The following is a 6,246-nucleotide window of genomic DNA, read 5'->3' as shown; positions in this document are numbered from 1 at the left end:
GGGATTCAAAATTGGATCTTTCTGACTAATTCCATCACTCTACTCACTATACTATGATGCAAAATATGGCTTCCTTCTGACCTGTCCCTATTGCACTCCCATTTTCAGCTTTGTGGTTGAAATAATGCATAACCACAGACCACACACAGAACTTCATGTATGTAGGAAGACTGTTTTTCTACCCTCATTGAAAACCCACAAAGACAGAAAATGCCCCTCCTACTGAGGGCTATTTTTCCCATGACTGTGGTAGAAGCAGGCTTAAAGTGTTTGTGCTTCTGAAGGATCATTTTTCAAAGTAATTCAAAGCACAAATAAATTAAAAATCATTCTCATCACACTGTACAATGAGGTTGGCACTTGTATTATTGTCCTGCTATATAAATGGAGGAAATTAGGCCTGTATTGGAGCTAGTATTTTGCAAAAAGAGTAAGCTACATGCCTTTTCAGTTAAGCATTGGGCACCAAAAAAGAAGAAGAAGAAGAAGAAGAAGAAGAAGAAGAAGAAGAAGAAGAAGAAGAAGAATTAAAAGGGGCAGCTAGGTGGCAAAGTGGATAAACCAGTCCTGGATTCTGAGTTCAAATCTGGCCTCAGACACTTAACACTTACTAGCTGTATGACCCTGGGTAAGTCACTTAAGCCCAACTGCCTCACCAAAAAAACCCAAAAAGCATTGGGAAGTTATCAAATCCCTTTTAGAAGGTAGCTTAGTGTAAACTTAAAAAAAAAAAAGGCTAGATGCCTAAATTAGCTTTACTGAAAACACAGCAGGGAAAAATTATTAATGGTTCAAAAGAAATCCAGTAGAACAGAGGAGTTTGAATATATTACTAGATAAAAATAACGAATGGAAATGGAGTAGTGTTATTTATGCTTTTAATGTTTTTATATCACAGTTATTTCCCACTGAATCTTCCCTTGTAACAAAGAAAAGGTGATTAACAATGTAGCCCTATTTGATAGCATATGCAACATTTTGTACCTGTAACCCTCTAGCACTCTACCCAGAAGAGGAAAAGATATGTCATCATCTGCCTTCTGGTACCAAAATGAGTCATTGCAGTTAATAATCTCTGTTCAGCTTCCTCTTAATGTTGTATTTATCTACATAATTATAATTGTGAATCTTTTTCTTCTGGCTCTTTGCTCTGCATCAGGTCAAATATATCTTTTCATGTTTCTCTGATTGCTCACATTTGTCATTTCTTACAGAATATTTAATTTCATTCAAACATACCACACTTTGTTCCTTCATTCTCCAATTGACTCACTTTGTTTCCAGTTTTTTTGCTATCATGAAATGCTGATTAGTGTGTATATGTGTGTATATACACACACAAATACAAAAATGTACACACACATATATCTTTTTACTTCTTTGACCTGCTTGACATGCCTGTAGTGAGATGACTGGGTCAAAAGAATCTGAAAAGCTTAAAGACTTTTTCTTAAACATAATTTCAGATTATTTTCTAGATACATTCACAGCTCCACAAACAGGACATGAATGTGCTAGTATTTCCAGAGCCTCTCCAACATTGGCTGTTTCCATACTTTATCACCTCTGTCTATTTGATGGGCATGGGATAAAACTTCAGTTGAATTTGCATTTGTTTTATTACTAATGATTTGGAGCCATTTTAAAAACATGTTGAGAGATTGATTCTTTTTCCCTTAAAAACTGTTCATCTCTTTTTTTTTTCTTTTCTTTCTTTTTTTTTTTTTGGTGAGGCAGTTGGGGTTAAGTGACTTGCTCAGGGTCACACAGCTAGTAAGTGTTGAGTGTCTGAGGCTGTATTTGAACTCAGGTCCTCCTGACTCCAGGGCTGGTGCTCTATCCATTGTGCCACCTAGCTGTCCCTGTTCATCTCTTTTTAAAAGAATCATTGTTATAAAAGATGGCTTTCTGGGTGTGGGAAGAAGAGGAATAGGAGGAAATATAGGTGATATAAAAACAAAAGACAGCTAAAAAAAATCTATTTAAAATGAAAATCGTTCCTATCATTTGCCTTCTGGAGAATGGCTCTTGTTTTCATATATTTTGTGGCAATTCCCTATATACCTTGAACATCAGAAGTACTTGATACATCTGTCTTTAGACTACAATTTGCAAACCAGCCAATGACATTGCTTGAGGAAGTCTCTTTATTGGAAGTTCATTCATTGGAAGCACCAATGAAATTGGCAATAAACAAACAAAAAAAATAATGCAGAGCTTTTAAAATTGTCAGCTTCTTATTTTAGCTACCTTGATTTTGCTTGAAATAGACTTCTGAGTTGCACAAAGCTATTTTCCAATAAAAATTACTTTGTTTCTCAGTGGTGCACTTGAGATCATTGTTATTAATGTGACTCTTTTGTCTTTCCCTGGATGTGGAGATAAGGACAGAAAGTTAAGAACCTCTAAGGAACAAAGAATCCTAAGTTAAAATGCTACTCCAAAGGCATAAATGGCTATGTGAGATAAGTGCATATTATCAAAGCATAGGACCTTATCTAGTAACTATACCATTATATTATCTGATGAGGCTCAAGATTTTTTTTTTTAAAAAGTCAAAATACCTTTCTCTTTCTTTCATCTTACCCTTTTGCAAAGTCAAATTTTCCTTTGCATACTCCTGAAATATATAACACTAATCAGTTCTGTCTTGTCAGAAGAAAAACAATGGCAACAGCCTTATATGTATTATCTAACCTAATAATGATCTAGAAAACAAAATACAAATGACTATATAAATGAAATAGATACATTCCATACTTAGCTAAAACTTTTCATGTGAGAGTTAATGGGATGCAAACAAACATTTTTACCAAGAACTGTAGTAACTGGAAGATAATGGACAGAGATTATAGTCACAAAATTTTAGAAATGTTAGGGAAAGTAGAGGTAATCTAATATAATCACCTCCTTATACAGGTGAGAAAACTTGAACTCTCAATAAGTGAAAAGGTTGGTCCAAGATCATATGCTAAGATGGTAGAACCAAACCTCATGACTCCTAGTTTGATGCTATATATTCTTTATATCACTCTGTCTCTCATGATTTTTCACATATTTCAGACAGGGAAATGACTTCCTCAAGGCTAAAAATGAGGCTAAGCCTCAGCAAGGAATCACTATGCCTGCTCTCATGCTCATGATTATATATGGCAAAATATATTTTCTCTCTTCCTTTCTCCCTCTCCTGTTTTCCCTTTCTCACTTCATCTCTTCTCCCCATTTCCTTTATCTTAAATTTCTTTCATCAGTTTTCTCCCTTTTCCAAAACAAAATCTAAAAAATGTTTTATCAGTCATTTCAGTCATGTCTTACTCTTTTTTGTGGCCTATTTGAGGTTTTCTTGGGAAAGATACTGGAATGGTTTGCTTTTTCCTTCTCCATATCATTTTCCAGATGAGGAAACTGAGGCAAACAGGATTGAACGATTTGCCATGGGTCACACAGCTAGTAAGTGAGTGTCTGAGACCAGATTTGGAACTCAAGTCTTCCTGACTCCACGCCCAGTGCTCTATCACTGTACCACCTAGCTATACCCTGATCCCTCAAAAAAAAAAAATAGAATCCATTAATCAATATATATTTATTGAGCACCTAATTTTGGGGTGCAGCTCTGGAATAGGTTAAAATTCATTCTCTGTAAAAAGATATCCCATATCAGAATGGAATACATAACATAGGACCCTGTCCACATGTTCTGGAGCACATTGGCATATGTGTATAAAGCTATTCTAAAGATGGATATCATCCATAGAACTTGGAAACTCCAAGTTGCAAAAGTTAGATAAACTTGTCAGGATTCCTAATAAATGCCAACATGGCACCTGGGCCTTTGCTCTCATGTGGGCTGCTCTAAAAAGCTACCTCAGGTTCAAGGTGTTCTGTGGGTCAGCATCCACTCAAAACCATAGCTCATCAGCCCCCATCAATATATTTACTTTTACTAAGCTAACCAGAACATACACATTAGTTCAAAGCAAAACAGATTTCTTGACAAAGCAGATTCAATTCCCAGGATCCCTGATCTACAACTAGACAGAACTGAAGAAGCTGTCTAATCTAATCCTCTTATTTTGCATATAAAGAAACCAAGACCCAGGAAGCTTCTCTAACTTTGGTAAAGTTACATAAGTAGTAAACACCTGAGATAAGATTTGAACCAGGGTCCTCTCTGACTCCAAAACCAATGCTCCTTTTATTGTATCTTGAAGAATTCCTCACTTCCATACTTAAAAGTGTTACATTCTCCCACAGGTTATTTATTTATTTGTTTGTTTGTTTACTTTCTTTCTTTCTTTCTTGATTGATTGATTATGGGGCAATGAGGGTTAAGTGATTTGCCCAGGGTCACACAGCTAGTAAGTGTCAAGTGTCTAAGGCCAGATTTGAACTATGGTCCTCCTGAATCCAGGGCCAATGCTTTACCCACTGTACCACCTAGCTGCCCCTCTCCCAACATGTTATTAATACACTACCAGTGGGATGCGTGGAAGGAAACAGGAATTTATTAAACACTATGAGCCAAAAACGGTGCTAGGCACTTTATAAAGATTACATCATTTGATTCACTCAAAAATCCTAAGAGGCCATTTTACAGTTAAGGAAACTGAGGCAAACTAAAGTTAAATGACTTACCCAGGGTCACATGGCTATTAAGTATCTGAGGCAGGATTCAAAATCAGGTCTTCCTTTCTCCAGACTCAAGTATGGCACACACAAGCAGAGAATACAAATGAAAAGGAATCACATACAGAGGGATACATATGCAGGAAGCGTGTCTATGTCAGATATATGTAAGTAATCTGTGGGGCCAGGAAATATACATGGTTAGGCAATTCACATTTCTGATGCTGAAAAGCTTCTAGAGAGTCTGTGTATCTACAAGATGTAGTTTTGTAGGTAAGATAGCTGCACCAAGTCATGCAATCTGCAGAAGCCGGAAAAGTCCTCAGGCTAGGACTCATTGTTCTTTTGGGTCCTCCTCTTGCTACATCCATCCCCAGTCAACTATGTGATTTGGGGTTGGAAAAATCCTTTTAACTCTAGTTGAATATCTGATTATCTGCTGGTGGGCTGGATAGCTACAAAGTCCAATATGGAATCTGCTTCCCTAATCTCTGTTGGCTTACCATTGTCACCTTTCTGAGTTCACAAGGTCATAGTTAGCTCTGAAAACAGGAAGAATGAACAGAGACTAGAGACAGAAGCAAGAGTACAGCTAGGCACCCATGGTCCAAATGGCAATAGCTCCAATGTGGGGGAGATAAAGGTCCCCCTTGGAGGTTTATAGCATTTCCTTTCTCCACACTATACTGCAGCCAGGCAGGAGAGAGACAGAATTTGTACTTCTGTCTAAAATCACATTAATCATACCAGTAATCAATAACAACATGTAGAGCTTGACAGGGCCAAAAGATTTACCTAATGACGTTATTCTGGAAGAACAAATTCTTAGTCCCATCTGGACAGGTTTAGTATGGAAAGATACTGAAAGCCCAAATTAATGTGAGAATAATTACACATGATTGTAGTGGAAAGTATGCTCTTTGACTCCACTATTAGTTTTTTCTACATCAAGTCATAAGGTATTAGCAAACCATATTGCAGAACAATTTAGGTGTTTGGTGATAGTGTTGCAATATGAGTTTTGGCTTTGTGACAGCTCTAAGATAAAATTCTTGCAACCAATATACCAAGAAACAAAACAGTAACAAAGTATCTTTTAAAATACCGTTCAGCTATGCTCAAAGGTATAAAACTTTGCATACCTTTGATCTAGCAATACCATTAATAGGTCTATATCCCAAAGAGATTTAGAAAAGGAAAAAGGACTTATTTGTACAAAAATATTTATAGCAGCTTTTGGTGGTGGCAAATAATTGGAAATTGAGGGGATGTCTACCAATTGGGGAATGGCTGAACAAGCTGTGGTATATGGCTGTAATGGAATATTCTCATGCTGTAAGAAATGACAAGCAGGCAGATTTCAGAAAAAACTGGAGTTACATGAACCGGTACAAAGTGAAGTAAGCAGAACCAGAAGATTGTACACAGTAACAACAATAGTAAATGGTGATCAACTGTGAATGACATAATTATTCTCAGCAATACAATGATTCAAGAAAATTCCAAAGGATTCATGATGAAAAAACACTATCCACATCCAGAGAAAGAACTGATGGAGTCTGAATGCAAAGTGAAACATACTATATTTTTCACTTTTTTTGTGTGGAGGATTTTTTTTGT

This window comes from Dromiciops gliroides, chromosome 4, assembly GCF_019393635.1.
Source record: "Dromiciops gliroides isolate mDroGli1 chromosome 4, mDroGli1.pri, whole genome shotgun sequence".
In the NCBI taxonomy this organism is placed as follows: domain Eukaryota; kingdom Metazoa; phylum Chordata; class Mammalia; order Microbiotheria; family Microbiotheriidae; genus Dromiciops; species Dromiciops gliroides.
The sequence above is the reverse complement of the archived record's forward strand: the minus strand, read 5'-3'. Positions refer to the sequence as shown.